This window comes from Lepus europaeus, chromosome 1 (genome assembly GCF_033115175.1).
Source record: "Lepus europaeus isolate LE1 chromosome 1, mLepTim1.pri, whole genome shotgun sequence".
NCBI classification, from domain to species: domain Eukaryota; kingdom Metazoa; phylum Chordata; class Mammalia; order Lagomorpha; family Leporidae; genus Lepus; species Lepus europaeus.
The window spans coordinates 165,633,034-165,649,553 of record NC_084827.1 but is presented as its reverse complement, the minus strand read 5'-3'; positions in this window follow the sequence as shown (position 1 = coordinate 165,649,553).

The window sequence follows — 16,520 nt, the reverse complement described above, 5'->3', positions numbered from 1 at the left end:
ATTCCTTCCAGATCTATTGTTTTGATTTGAATCTAATAGGAAAATATGGAAAATGCATTTTTACACATGAAATGAACCAAATTTGTGGAGTTCTTGAACATTATTTATGTTACTCTTGAGCAGTTTGGGTATTTTTTGAATGAGATCTTTTAAGTGGAAAAAAGTAAAAATGAGCTGAAGGATAATTGCTATTGTTTTTTGATTTTTGATAGGACAAAAAACTACTGGGAAAAGCCTGTGAGGTTCTGCATTGTAAACCATGTAGTATGTAACTTAAGCTAGTCTAGTAAACAAAGAAATGTGCTGCCCATGTACCCAAAACAGGTACTGTAGAAGATCCAGCTTCCAGCTACGCAGGATTCATGACCCAGGTGATGTCCGTGGGATCTCAGTTCCTCCCTCTCTGTCCCTGGACTGGCACTTTCTTCAGGTTTTTTTTTTTTTAAAGAGTTTCAAATTTATCTTGAAAGTCAGAGTTACACAGAGAGATGGAGAGACAAAGAGAAAATCCTGCTGGTGGAAGGGAGAACCACCAGCCTCAAAGAGACAGGCCTGGACTTCAATAGTCAGACTGAGAGTGAGCCTTACCTCAATCAGGCCACCTGTCAGTGGATGCAGATCTATCCATGCCTAGCAACAGAAAGTAATGCCTTCTAAATACTTGCTAGCAAAAACCATCTTAAGCTTTCATCCACTCAGTATTTATTTAAATACTGGGACAGAAATCAATATTTAAAAATAATTGACTTTAGGGGCCAACATTGTGGCACAGCAGGTAAAACCATGGCTTGTGGTGCTGACAACCCATATGGGCTCCAACTCTTGCCCTACCTGCTCTACTGCTGATCCAGCCCACTGCTAATGGCCTGAGAAAAGCAGCAAAGATGCCCCAGGCAGTGCTGGACTGGACTAACATCAGGAGCTAGACTTTTCTTCTGGGTCTCCCACAGGATGCAGGGTCCCAAGCACTTGAACCATCTTCTGTTGTCTTCCTAAGCCATTAGTAGGGAGCTGGATCAGAAGTGGAGCAGCCAGGACTTGAATCTGCACCCATATGAGATGCTGGCATTGCAGGCAGTGGTTTTGCCTGCTACACCACAACACTGGCCCCTTCCGTCGTGGCTCACTTGGCTATTCCTCCGCCTGCAGTGCCGGCACCCTGGGTTCTAGTCCTGGTCAGGACGCTGGATTCTGTCCCGGTTGCTCGTCTTCCAGTCCAGCTCTCTGCTGTGGCCCGGGAAGGCAGTGGAGGATGGCCCAAGTGCATGGGCCCTGCACCTGCATGGGAGACCAGGAGGAAGCACCTGGCTCCTGGCTTCTGATCAGTACAGTGCACTGGCTGCAGCGCGCCAGCCGCAGCAGCCATCTAGGGGGTGAACCAACGGAGAAGGAAGACCTTTCTCTCTGTTTCTCTCTCTCTCACTGTCTAACTCTGCTTGTCAAAAAAAAAAAAAAAAAAAAAGAAAAGAAAGTGGCTCCCTGGAAGCCTCAATTCCCTTCTTACAGAAGCAATAAGTACCAGACGTCAGGGGTTCATTGTCTGCTACCAAAATGAAAAGGAAGATCTCTTCTCATATCTGTTATGGAACAAAGGGGAACCTCTCATTTATAGAAACCCTCTAACATCTATTTTCACGTTAGTTCTGGTTAGGTTATATGCTCCTCTCTGAGCCGTTCACCAATGTCAGTGGAATCAGATATTTAATTTTTTGTTCAATATTTGAAAGGCAGATTCACATTCTCTCTCTCTCTCTCTCTCTCTCTCTCTCACACACACACACACACACACACACACTGTGTTTTCTCACTAAATACTTGCAGTAGTCAGCATACGTTTGCTGAAGCTAGGAGCCAGCAGCTCCATCCAGGTGTCCCACTTGGATGGCAGGCACCCAAGTACTTGAGCCATCATCTGATGCCTCCCAGGGCACACATTAGCAGGAAGCTAGCAGATAGGAATTTTTACTAGAACTGATAATGATTCTTCCTAAAACATGATGAAAACATTATTTCCACTCATATTATACCACCAGGAATGGGTAGAACGAGGTTCCTCCAAGAGGAAATTGTTACCTGAAGGAGGGTGTGTGAAAACTAGAGAACAAACATAACAAATGCTTATAACACAGTTAAATACCAGGTACCAACCTCTGAAAACACCTTTCTGAATGGCCAGTTATAGTAATACTTTTCCTACTAACAACAATGTGGATTTCATGGACTGCTTTAGCATAGTTGATGTTCAAAATAAACAGGTAGAGGAGGTAAGGCAGGAGTTCCAGCTCCTGTTTCACAAAGAAACCAAGACTGAGAGAGCAAAACTGTATGTCAGTGATAGCACTGGGTCTGAAATCTCAGGCCTAACACTAAAATTTGGTCCAAATTCCAGCTTCATACATATATTGGTAAATTCCTATGCTTATTTAAGTCCTGTTTCCTCATCAGTAAAATGGGAAAATTATATTTCAAACCTAATGTATATGTTATATGAGACAATTGTGATGTTTGTTTATTGAAAACACTCAGCACCATGCCCAGGATGTAGGAAACATTCAGTCAATACCAGTTTCTATCATCATTGTTATCATCATTTTCATTATCATTCCATGATAACTCAATGGAAAATGATTGACTGTAGAATACACATTGTGTCTCATGAAACACTATTGCCTTGGGCCATCTCATTACCACTGTCATGTCTCATTAAATGTAGGCTTGAACTTTACATGGTAGAACTTGCTTTATGATGTGCTTTACTTACAACTTCTTAGGCACTGGTTATCCAGATTAGAGATTGGACCAATTATGTTTGTTGTGACGATTGCATAGTGGACATTTGTCACATTTTTCTGGCTGCTCAGATCCTTTTTAAATATCCCCAGCTTGGATACTTCCCTGTGCTGTGAAACCCACCTTTCCAGTGTACTGTGAGAGTTTCATTTCCTAGCCTTGTTGGCAACCAAGCACCAGGTAGATGATGTCATCTGACTTAATCACCCAATGGTTCCTGCAAGACTTCACTTCAGAGTGAGTGCAGTGAGTGGACAGATCTTCCAAAAGTAGCTGTCTGATTCTGAGACAGCAGAGGTAGTAGCTTTTGGTATCCTGTTCTTCATAATTCCACTTTTCCTGTAGAATCTTCAAGTCAAGTTGAAAATGTACCAATCATGTTGTCTTGGCTCTTGTAGCCAAAATTCCTAGCAAATGTTTTCTTGCACAGCCTCCAAACCTGATACTTTGGTCTCTGGTAGACTTTGTAAATGCTGAATGTCCTATGATAAATTCCTTTTCTGCTTAAACCCAGTATACTGGATATTGTTGTTTGCCACCAAACAGCTGACCAACATGCTGGGGTTCTGCCAGAACATGTCACTCATTCTTGCTGTTCCAACTCTGAGATTATTGTGGAGGTATTGATGTTTTTCTTATAAAATATTTATTTAAAACTTTTTATATCCTTATTCTCATTTTATATGAAAGGCAGAGAGAGAGAAAGACAGATAAGGAGAGATCATCTATCTACTCCCCAAGTGCCTGCATCAGACAATTTCCATTCAGGTCTGCCATGTGGGTGACAGGGACTCAATACTTGAGCCATCACCTGCTGCATGTACCTCAAACACACATCCCCTTATGAAATATTTTTCACAAGTGAAAAAGTGCAGCCTCATACTGGGAAAAAAGGAAATTAGGTACAAAATTGGTCACTAATTTATGTTTGATTTTCTTGATTTTTTTCAAAATAGCCCAATTATTCAGACTGATCTAATTCATTTTTCAAATGATTAGAAAATACAAATTGTAAATTTCATCCAAAATTGATCCTCTGAAAAAAGTTTCACCCAAGAGCCACAAGTCGTGAGGATTTGACCACTGACCTTTAAGCAAGAGTATTCATGAATTTGAATAAATATATTCAATTAAACAGCCTTTCAAATAACCCTGTGCTCTCATGGACCTTTAAGACTAATTAGGTACAATTAGTGGTAATTCTCAGATATTTTCCATTGAACTTGCGAGTCTTTAAGCATCTGTAAGCCAGAAACGTGAATGATTTCTAAAGTGTGAGGGAGGTCATGTCATTCAAGTGCTGAGAAGTATGTAAGCTGTTTGGTGACCATTTCATGTTGAATCATGAGAGTGAACTCAGTGAGCCACAGTTTGCCTTTGTGTATCTGTTTCAGAAAAAAATGGAATTCCATGTTATTCTTTTCTATACTTGTTATCTATTGGCAGAATTTCAAGATAAATATTTTCCATTTAAACTCACACCTCGAAAAATGGTCATCAGAGCAGTAATGGTGATTCCTGAGATTTTTCTAGAAACAACAACAAAAAAAGAATTAAAATATGGATGAGGAAAATATCAGTAAGTTGTTATGCAGATGACTTATATTAATTTATTTTAAATTTTGTCTGAAGTTTGGGACAAATTTTGGTTCTTGAGGATCACATAAATTCAGATAATTAGAGAATTCTATTCATAGTTCTCTTTAAATTCAATTTTAATGTTTATGAAAGCACCATATTTATATGTTTCTTAAAATGTCAAATTAGTTTTTTTTAAATATTTATTGATTTATTTATTTAGGAGGTAGAGTTACAGACAGAGAGAGGGAGAGACAGAGAAAAGGTCTTCCATATGTTGATTTACTCCCCAAGTGGCTGCAGTGGATGGAGCTGGGCTAATTCGAAGCCAGGAGCTTCTTCGAGATCACTCATGCTAATGCTGGGGCCCAAGCGCTTGGGTCATCTTCCATTGCTTTCCAAGGCCATAGCAGAGAGCTGGATTGGAAGTGGAGCAGCCAGGACTTGAACCGGCACCCTTATGGGATGTCACCACCACAGGTGGAAGCTTAGCCAACTATGCCAGAGCACTGGCTACCAAATTGTTTCTTTAAAAGTTACAGACAACAGCAGTAGTTCCTTTCTTTTCCATTTTGTTTTTAATAATTGAATTTCTTTGAGGGAACCATTTTAAGCTCTTCGGATGGTTTATTCTGGAAAGTAAATCTATATCCTTAAATGATATTCTTACCATGATTATATCAGTATTATATTTAAGCTATTGAATATACACAACCATTTATTAAGATGAATATTTATTTTATACCACACATCCCACTTTCAGTCTATTCTCATATCTGATTATACGTATTTGCATGAAGCTGCCTGTGCTTAACCAAGAAGTATGCAATGATTATGTTTCCTTTCTTTATATAATTTTTTTGCTTTTCCTGAAGCTTAAATAATTACCATTTTAAAAAAAATGGAGAGCAGGTTTTTGGCCTAGCAATTAAAATGGCTCTGGAGATAACTGCACTTGTAATGGAGTGCCTGGGTTCAAGTTCCTGTTCTGCTTCCAATTCCAGCTTCGTGCTTGTGTGAACCATGGGAGGGAGCCGTGATGGTTCAATTTGTTGGGTCCCTGCCACCCACATGGGAGACCTGGATTAATTTACTGGCCCCTGACTTCATGTGGCTCAGGCCACACCATTGTGGTTATTTGGTACGTGAAACAGCGTGGGAACTGTGTCTGTCTGTCTGCTTTGTGTCTCCCTCTCTGTTTCTCTGATTCTCAATTTTTTTTTTACAAAAGTAATAACAATTTCATTTAGTTTCTTTGTACCTATTGCACTCCTCCCTGGATGATCTGATACATCTATTAAATGCATAACCATACTATTTTCTAAATGTCTAATTCAACTGAAATTTGTCAGTTTCAGTTTTGTCTGGAATCCCCCTTCTTTCTCTATTTGGGCATATTTGTCCTCTAATCAGGATGGAGTACTCTTGGTTTCCTCTTGCTCTATCTGGATGGGCCCTGGCTCAGCCTGGTAATGGGTAGAACAGAGACCATCTCGCATTGCTCTCCTGGATGGAGAGCAACAAAGAAAAAGATAAACAGAAATTGAAATGGCACTCTAGTGACTGAAGTAGCCATGGCAATTCAGCTCATGGTACATCCAATGCAGGACTGGGATTGACTAAAGAGGTCATAGCAGGTATTTAGCAAATATTTTCTTTTCTACTTCATGCAAAAATGCTATCAATTCATATTTTCATATGGAATTATTCTATTCTGTTTCACATTGGCATTGTTCTTTGGGCACATGTTTATGGCCTCCATTGGCTCCTATTTTCTTAGGTTGAAAACAATATCCCTGAGCAGAACTGCCAGGTTCATAAGGCCTTGTATCATCCAGCCACCTCTCAGGTGCCACATTTCTCCCTTCTCTGGGGAATCCTCTGAACTTCAGTCCTGTGGCCTTCTATAGGAGCTCCAGTGTGTTCCCTGCCCCCAACTGCAGAGTCTCTGCTCTTACCTGGTTAATCTGCTCACTTCCATCTCAATCTCACTTCCTAGAAGACTTGCACCACACCCAGTGGAGGCTGGTGTCCTGTGCCTTGTTCTCTTATAGATTGTCCTGACCGCCGTGTGTTCATGTATGTTTGCTGATCACTTGATTGACTACCTCCCCCAAGAATTTGCTGACTGCATGAGAGCTGGGGTCATGACTCTTTTGGCTCACCCTTAATTCCTCAAGACCTGGCATAGTCCCTGGAAATGAAAGGCCCTTAATCAATACTGACATGAATGAATAACTAAATAAATAGCAGCTAAATTAATAAAATTTGGTAAGGAATAGTTATGTCAGTGTAGCGCAACTTACTTGTACATTGAACACAGGACAGTGCCTGCATGTGGTTACCATTTAGTAGATATTTTCTTGAATTAATGTATTAATTACTGAAATTTAACTTGATAGTTTCAAAATAACAAGTTATGATAGCTTTGATTCCAAGAGAAATTTGAATGTGAGCGTATTTCCTTTAAAAACCCCAAGGACCCAAATTACCAATGAATTCATATGCAGGTCTATTGTAGTATTATTTTTAGATTTGTTCAAATCCTTCTGACTTAAACTGTCTATATGGTTAGCAACATTTATTGTTTCCAGACTTTAAAATAGCATAGCATGCATGTATTTGACTTTTGAGAAATCACCAAGTCCATGAGATAAAGTCACCTTTTTGATATCTATAGAAAACTCATGCTTCTACCTAGAGCCTACTCTTACTTTGCTACAGTTACAATGACCATGGTGTCTACACTCAGTTTTGCAAATTAAAAAGGGAAGAAAATTTATTAAAGAATGAAAGAGAGCTGATTGCAAGGAGGATGAAAGAAAATCTTATAAAGGCAAACCCAATTAACACACACACAAACACACTAGAGTGATTTAATTAATTGTCAATGTGTTCTTATATTCCTCGGTTGAATCTAAGGGCATTTAAGTAGTATTAAAGTAAATGATTTGCGTAAACTGCTTTTGACTAATTAAGAAATAACCAGCTCATTTCAACAATGCAGTGAATGCTTAGTACATTTTCAGAGTGTTTCAAACCCAAATTAAATAACCAAGTTTCAAGACTTGAGGGAATTTGCCCTTAGGGATTTCCAAAGCTTGGCTTTCTGGAAGGATCCATTCCCCAAGGATTCTGTATGGCCAAGGTTTTATTGTACTTCCTGAGCTAAATTTCCTGCTGATAATAAAAAAATAGAGGGTTTCCTGTTTGATTTCCTTTGTTTGTGTGTTTCCATAGAATTTATGGTGTCCACAGAGTTTAAAAGTGACAAAGAAAAATTCAAAATGCAAAGAAATCATCTTCTCCATGTCATGGATTGAACTTTGAAATGGTATTTGTGGTTATTTTATTGTTTTTGCTGTGCAGTAATAACATTAGTTGAACATCAAAAATTATTTTAAGGAAAAATATTACCAGCAAAATATTAAGACTCACTCCCTTCTAGACAATACTGAAAAGAAAACATCTTTTTTCACTAAATAAAGAAAAAAATTATATTAGAAGATGTAATGGGTTATATATGAATCCTGTTACTGTCCACTTCTCTGGAGAGAGGTGGCGTGAACCATCTTGGGCAATAGTTTATTTACGAGGAGATGGACTAAGGGTTGGTCTATCAGATTCCCGAGGTTTTAGTAAGTTAATAAGACATTAGACATAAGACTAGCTTTGAAAAGAATAAAATTTCGCTGTAAGCCAGCATGTTTTGCTATGCTTATAACAAAAATAATATGACCTATTTGCTGAGGCACACTATATTTGTTTTCAACAATCCTTCTTACTTCCATTAATGTCTTGGCTGAAGCAAGTTTAGATGCAATGGCTTCAAAGAAGTACAATATTATGGCTAATTATTGATTCTTGTTGTCCTTAGGTCTAATTTCCATATGGTACAGTCAAATTTCTTTCAAATCTCAGGTCTATTTCAGATGCTATTGCGTTGCTCAAATTTTGGGACAGTACTAGCATGTCCCTATCAGCCGGGTTGGTTATGTTCCTGTAAATGTCCACTAACTCAAATTATCTTTTTGTCTTTGAGCTGAAATTGAAGAGGCTGACTAGTTAACTTGAACATTTTTGTTTCATTTTAGATATTAATGCCAACAAATTTAATTATTTTAAATAAAATAATCTATGAGAAAAATGTCAAAGCATTTTGGCAATGCTACAAATATTTACAATATACTTGAAATGGTAAATTTTTGTTACATATCAAATTTATCAGAATTTTTAGTGCAATTGGATTATGCTGACATGTTGGAATCAAGAACAAGTTAATGGGACCCTCTTATATTTCACTGCAGAGTCTGCTAAATGGATTGTCCTTAATGACCTCTTGGATTTGGTAAGAAAGGAACTGTGTATTCATACACAAAGAATGAATGCTATGCCAGAACATACTCTCCTTTTGAATGTTTAATTTCTGAGTCATTCTTTCTCTATAACTGGTATTGCATTATTTAAATCTAGTATTTTCCACAGTTACTAACTAATTCAAATGATGAGAAGGAGAAACATCCTAGCCTTTCTCAAACACACGTGCAGAGGGATCTTCTTTTAGGTATAGATGGGCTTCACCTGATGCTTAAGAAGCAGGGTAAGGAACTAGTCTCATTCTCATCTATTGCCAACCATCTGCAACAAGAAACAGACATTTCAGTGGTACAGACACGATACCATTCTCAGCAGATAGCACATAATAAAATCTTCACCTGAGTTTTGGGGAGATGTCAGCAGTGTGATTTATAGAGGGAAAAGAGAAAGGTTTTAGTTTTATGAAATTTGTGGCCCTCCTAGGACAGTCTAAGGGAAGCAGAAGCCAACATTCTTTCAAAGTATCCTAGACTTACACAGAAAAAGAAACGAAAAATATGAAGATTGCAGAGTTGTCTACAGAAAGCTGGTTGGGGTAAATGTGTGTGTGTGTGTATGTGTATGTATGTTTGGTACAGGAACAGACCAGACTGAAACAAATGAATCCAAATATAAGTATTCTATTTTGTGTCTCACAAAAACATTGACAAAGCCCCTGGAATTTTCCTCCTCTTCCTCTTACTTTTCAAGTTTTCTCCTGTTTTTTTTTTTTTTTTTTTTTTTTTTTTTTTTTTTTTAACTATCCTCTGTTTGTTACTTGATTGAAGCCTGGCTTACACATGCTAGGTTATATGGTGTTGTGATTTACTGAACTTCAAAACCTAACTATTTCTTGTCTTCAGTGGGAACTCTGTATGAAGGCAAAAAGAAAGAGTTAGAAAAAAATAACCTACTGTGTAAAGAAATTTTATGAACAGTCACTATGAGAGTAGCTATAAATTAGAGCCAATACTATTTTGCACAGCTTTTCCTTTAACTCTCTTTAAGTCATTATGCTCAGTTCTCTTGTCATCCTCAACCACATTGAGAATCTTCTTCTACAGAGGGTGGGATACAAGGGCTTGGCGTTAAAAATGTCAAATGGCCGGGCAGAGTCCAGAGGTTCCCAGAACCCACAGGCAAACCCTGGATTTTTCCAAGTATGAGATGAAATCTGATTACACTCTGAGGTACCTAATTCCCAAGTCCAACAAACCTATCACGTTGATTTATTAATTCCTTATAGACAGGAAAAGGGATGCATGCTGAGATTCTTTCTCCTTGGTACATGCATTAAAATGTATCTGTTGTTCCCTACTTCCTTGTTCATTTCAACAACATTGTAATTATGGCCAAGTTTAGCTGATCTTTACATTAGCTGAGCAAAGAAACTTTGAAAGATAGCTACAGAAAATTATTAACAGAACTGCAAAGTGAGGGTTCATTCAGGATTTAAAAGTCTCACATTGGAAAGTCATATGTAATAGTTTATTAATCCATACCAAATAGAATTTAAAAATATTCAGACCTTGGTTTGGTTGGCAAACAATGGCTGGTGGAACAAGTGTGACTCTCTGCCTCTTTTGGTAAATAAAATTGTGTGGAACACAGCCGTGCTCACTTGTTGAGTCATTGTCTGTGACTGCTTTTTGATGGAGCTGGGTAGTGGGAAAGAAAAAAAAAGGCAGAGATATTTACTATGCTAACCTTCACTGGAAAAAATTTGCTGATTGCTCTTTTGTTTCTTTTTATTTAAAAGGCAAAGTGAAAGAGAGAGGGAGGGAGAGACAAAGAGAAAGAGATTTCTCATTTGATGATTCACTCTCCAGTTGGCTGCAATAGCCCAGAGCTGGTCCAGAACGAAGCCAGGAGCCTGGAACTTAATCTAGGTCTCCAGTGTGGGCAGTAGAGGCCCAAGCATTTGGGCCAACTTTTGCTGCCTTCCCAGGCCATTAGCAGGGAGCTGGATCAACACTGGAACAGCTGATACTTGAACCAGTGCTCCTATATAGGATGCTGGCGTTGTAGGCAGTGGGTAAACACACTTCACCACCAACAGCCAGCCCCTTGGCAAACAGCCCAAGAAGTTGGGAGGGGCTGGAATATAGTTTATTTGGGTGGGTTTCTCTCCTCCTCTTCTTTTAACACTGTCTCTGAGTCCTATGCACTGTTCTAAGTATCCAAAATCTTTTATTCCATTTTATTTTAACCTGACCTCTGTGAGATATGTACAGCTTATATTCCCATTTACTTAAAAAAAATCGAGGTGTGAAAAGCTGAGTAACTCTCATAAGGTTAGACAGCAATATAGTTTTTAAGGGATTATGGACTGAATCTCCTGGTCTGTCTGACTCCAATATAGAATTTTAGAATTATAAATATGTACATATATGCACAAAGGGCAGATGTGAGGATCAAAGCACTTCACATATATGTGGTACCCAAACATGCTGGACATAATAAATGCTCAGTAAAATTTTGTGCCTTCGTGTGTCTGGATTTCTTTATCTGTGTAGAATTGAATTGAAATTGACTTCTAAAGAAATCAATGTCTGTCTGGCACAGAATTAGCATTATCTAATTTGGCTAACAGACAGAAGTCAGGAATCTCTTCCTTTTAGGAGTAGCCTAAGTCAGATGATAAGGAAAGGTGGCTGTGAGGAATCTACATGCTCCTACCTCATGTCGGTTGGGTTCGAGAATGATCCTTTGAGAAAGAAATGACTATGGGCAAAAGTCCAAGCTATGGCCATGGCTATGGAAAGTGTTTTTATTTTTTCCTACTCAAAGCTTACCAACTCCTAGGGGACCAACTCCCTCACTCTAGCATCATTAGCACTATACGCTAACCAGCTAAGCTAATTAGACTATTAGGATTCATAAACCCCAATTCTAAAGCTCTGGGCCAGGGACTGAAACCACCTAGATTCATGTATGCTTTTGCTGGCTTCCTTGGGTGACCCATTCTGCATGTAATTAGGTTTCTATACAGTACATATCTGTAGTGTTATGATCTATTGTTACTATAGCTAAAATTCCAATGGACTCAGGAGTGAACTAAAAATAGAAGAAAAATGGGCCAGCGCCACGGCTCACTAGGCTAATCCTCCACCTTGCGGCACCGGCACGCCGGGTTCTAGTCCAGGTCAAGGTGCTGGATTCTGTCCTGGTTGCTCCTCTTCCAGGCCAGCTCTCTGCTGTGGCCAGGGAGTGCAGTGGAGGATGTCCCAAGTGCTTGGGCCCTGCACCCCATGGGAGACCAGGAGAAGCACCTGGCTCCTGGCTTTGGATCAGTGCGGTGCGCCAGCTGCAGTGCGCCGGCCACAGCGGCCATTGGAGGGTGAACCAAAGGCAAAAGGAAGACCTTTCTCTCTGTCTCTCTCTCTCTCTGTCCACTCTAAAAAAAAAAAGAAGAAGAAAAATGGAAACTGTGTGTGAGAAATTCACACATTATACACTTCCTTCTTTTTTTTTTTTTCTCTACATAGAAGTTAGAGGTGGAATGGTTTAGCTCCCGCTGATTGAAGGGCAAACCACCGGCCTCTAAGAGACAGCCCTGAAGTTTAATAGTCAGACTGAGAGTGACCCTTACTTCAATCAGGTCATCTGCCAGTGCACTCAGGGTTATTCATACCTAGCGACAGAAAGCAATGCATTTTAAATACTTGCTAGTAAACACCATCTTTTTTTCTTTGTCGTTTTTTTTTTGTTTTTGTTGTTTTTTTTTTTTTTTTTTTTTTTGACAGGTAGAGTTATACACAGTGAGAGAGAGAGACAGGGAGAAAGGTCTTCCTTCCGTTGGTTCACTCCCCAAATGGCCGCTACGGCCGGCACTGTGCTGATCTGAAGCCAGGAGCCAGGTGCTTCTTCCTGGTCTCCCATGCGAGTGCAGGGGCCCAAGCACTTGGGCCATCTTCCACTGCCTTCCCAGGCCACAGCAGAGAGCTAGACTGGAAGAAGAGCAACCGGGACTAGAACCCAGCGTCCATATGGGATGCCGGCGCCGTAAGTGGAGGATTAACCAAGTGAGCCATGGTGTCTGCCCAGTAAACACCATCTTAAGCTTTTAGCCACTCAGTATTTATTTAAATACGAGGGCAAAAATCAACATTTAAAAATCTTGACTTAAGAAGTCACTGTTGTGGCATAGCAGGTAAAACCATGGCCTGTGACACTGGCATCCCATGTGTGTTCCCGTTCTTGTCTCAGCTGCTCCACTTCTGCTCCAACTCCCTGCTAATGGCCTGAGAAAAGCATTGGTGGATGATCCAAGTCCTTTTGACACTCACCCATGTGGGAGACCATGCTGGCTCCTGGCATCAGCTGACCTAGCCCCTGCCATTGAAGCCATCTGGGGAGTGAAGCAGTGGATGGATGCTCTCTCTGTCTCTCCTCGCTTCTCTGTAACTGAATTCCAAATAAATGAATGAATGAATGAATATATAAATAAATCTTTTTAAAAAGTTCACAATGTCTAAAAAATAAACAAAGATACTTGACTAGGATATTAAAAATATAACAATCAGCTTAGAAAAGAACACATTTGGTAGATCTCATAACATTTTTGGTCTTGAATTTGTTTTGATGATGTGCTAGGAACTTATATAGGGAGTCATTATCAAAAGCGGGCCTATTAACTTGATTTGCAGGGTATTCTTTACTATATGGCATTCTTTCATCTTTACGACTCTAGAGCAAAATCCTTGGTCAGTCTTCTTCACAGAAATGTGATAGGTGTAAGGCACCTGAGAAAATGAGTGCTCTTTTTTAATTTTAGGGACACTTTCCATTGGCAAACAGTGGAAGCCAAATCTGTAGCACATACACCAGTAGTAAAGTTTAGCTTATGTCCTTGTCTCCCCCAGCGCTCGTACTTATTTTAAGCTAGTGTTCCTTTATTATAATGTGTGTAACTGTTGCTTTGTCGGTTGCATTTTTGAAGGTGTTCTTAAAATATCAAGGGTACTTCAGAAGAGCTGGCAAAATGTAATCACGCTTAGGTTTGGTAAATGCGTAAGAGAAGCTCCATAGTTTCCTTGTGTCGTGCCCCAGGCAGACACTGTTTATCAATTGTTGTTCTCATTCCCATGAAGCCTGAGACCATCTCATATCCCTTTCTCATCCATGCTTCACAAAGTCATTACCAATTGATTAAAATTGCCAGAGTTAAAAACCTATTTGTCATCTCCACCACAGAGATTCTTCCATGGAATTTTACAAATGTATTTCTTTTCACCCATAACTTAGGTAAAATCGTCCTGTAGTTTCCTTAGTGTAAAATACAGACTTTCCCTCCATTAAGAACAGTTAAAAATGGTAGAATAACAACAGTACTCACCTTTAAAAATAAGTTACACAAATTATGATCTTTAATTATCTTTTTTAAGGCTGAAAAATGAGGTTTCTCATTCCTGTGGACCATAGATTGGCATTTATTTAGAAGAATAGCAGTAGAACTATACTTTTACTCCAAACTACTTGGGTCCTTGAAGATGGTGGAGACCTTATCCAGGTGAGACTTATCTCAGCCATGTTTCATGTCAGGAAAATGATTTCCATATGTCCCCACTGCTTCACAACCAAAACATTTGCACACAGGTTGGGCGAATGCTTCCCACAGGGTGTATTCTCTTTGTTTCAAGACATGAATAGAAAGGCTTTGGATTGTAGGAAAGAATTTGTTGTCTCAGCACACAATACACCACACACACACACACACAGAGAGAGAGAGAGAGAGAGAGAGAGAGAGAGAGAGAGAAGCACACGTCTTTCAGAGTTTTTAAATGATGTTGGTTCATTAACCTGTTATAAATGAAAATGTCATCATCGGTGGCATGTATGTAATTAAGTCAGTGTTTTATCATAGACAACAAAAAATATAAAAGGGAAATGGCTCTAAAAATATGTGAAATTTATTTTCGTGTGTGTCTTAGAAAACCTCAGCCGTCCAAATATGTTGCTTTGCTTTCCTGTATTTCCAATTCTCCAGAGTATTGCCCCGTACTCAAGCCAAGCAATTTTGAAAATTAAAAACATATTTTATTAATAGCTCAAATACAGGAAGAGCACAACAACCCTTCCTGGTGATGTAATTGAACCTGATGATTTGAATTAAAAATATGCTAACATCTGGTAGTGCCAAAAACATGTTCTATTAGGAATGGAATAGGCTAAACTCTGAAGTAAGTCATACTTTCTACATGCATTATTGAAACAGTAAGCCCCATCTTCGAATACATCTACACAATTTAAAAAAAACAGAGAATATGTTGATTTAAGGTTATGTTCAAGTTTACCAAAAAGTGGCAGTTGTGGGGAAAACAAATCTCCTGGGGTCTTGAGTGTCAGACTTGAGTTGAAAACAGAAAATCCCTTTCCCCAATATTACAACAGCAAGTTCATAGCAGGTCAGAACCAAATTAGTACGGATTTTTCATCACTATTGCATTTAGGCCAAAGTACAGTAGAAAAATTACCTGGTTATAAAGTTAAACTGAAGTAGAAAACCTTAAAAAATTCTTTCAGTGATGTGTTGTCATTAAGACATTGCCACTTTGAAGGAAACTAAATTCTGTTGTGGCAACCTGAGACATTTACCTTTATATGTACATACCAACAAAATGAAAAATAAAAAAAAAAACTGCAAAATTTTGTTCATTTCAATTTCTAAGAAAGGCCTCAGCAGGGGGCTTACACATGATGAATGCAAAAAGACAACCTAATAACCATTTGCTTTGTTCTAAAATTAGGAAAGGAAAAAGGTGGAAATGAGTATGTCTCATAGGTCTTGGAGAAAGGACAGTTTGTGTTCAGTACAGAAAAGTACAGTTTTTGTTTTGTTTTGTTTTGGTCCAGAGCATGGAAAATTACTAGAAACATCAAAGAGGTAGTTCCTAAAATGACTTCTGGCACCTTTGTGCCAATGTTTTATTTCGCCTGCACCCTTCTTGCCAGGCCCCCCAATCCCTCCAGCCCCAGCAAATGCTCTTTAAGGAAAAGAGGGTGTCTATGTAGAGCTGCTCAAGAACAAATGCATCTTGATTTCCCTTCCAGAGAATGTGCCCCACGCTTTCATTCTTTACCTGCTGCCTTGGAAAACTGCCCTCCCCCTTCAGGTGTCATCAGAGCCAGCCTCAGGACCTGTTTTGCAGCTAGTAGAGATTTCTCACTTCCTAAGTGATAGAATAGATCAAGATGCATTCCTATAGCACAATTTATATTTTGTAAGCTTTCTACTTTGATATGATATCAACATTTCAGGACAAGAAAACAAGGTCAAGGATCTCTTGCATATTCTTCACTAACTGCTTGTGTTTTACTTTACAATTCTCTTTCATTCTCTCCTCTTTCATCTCTTTCTGCACACACACACTCACATTATTTTTGGAAACATTTGGGAGTAAGTCATAGACTTGTACCTTCAGTTGCAAAGCAACTCTGTAGGTTTTTCTTTCCCCCGCTATGGCTTTTATATATTTGTAACTCTCTTCTCTCCAAGTCAGAAACCTGGCTACCATTATCCTGAATATAAATATTCATTTACTCAGATCTAGGTTACATGAAAAGCAGTAGCAGAGTTGTTTATCATATAAGTGCAGAAACACAAACTTACCAGCTAGAGTTCAATACTTGTCTGCAGTTTTGTCAAGGTATAATTTGTATACAGTGTAGCACAAAAATCTTAATTACATCATTTGCATTTTGACACATTTAAACACTCATTTATCCACATCCTTCCTATGATGTAGAAGTTTTCCATTGCTTTGATCCTTGACAAACTATCCCTACCTCAAAGC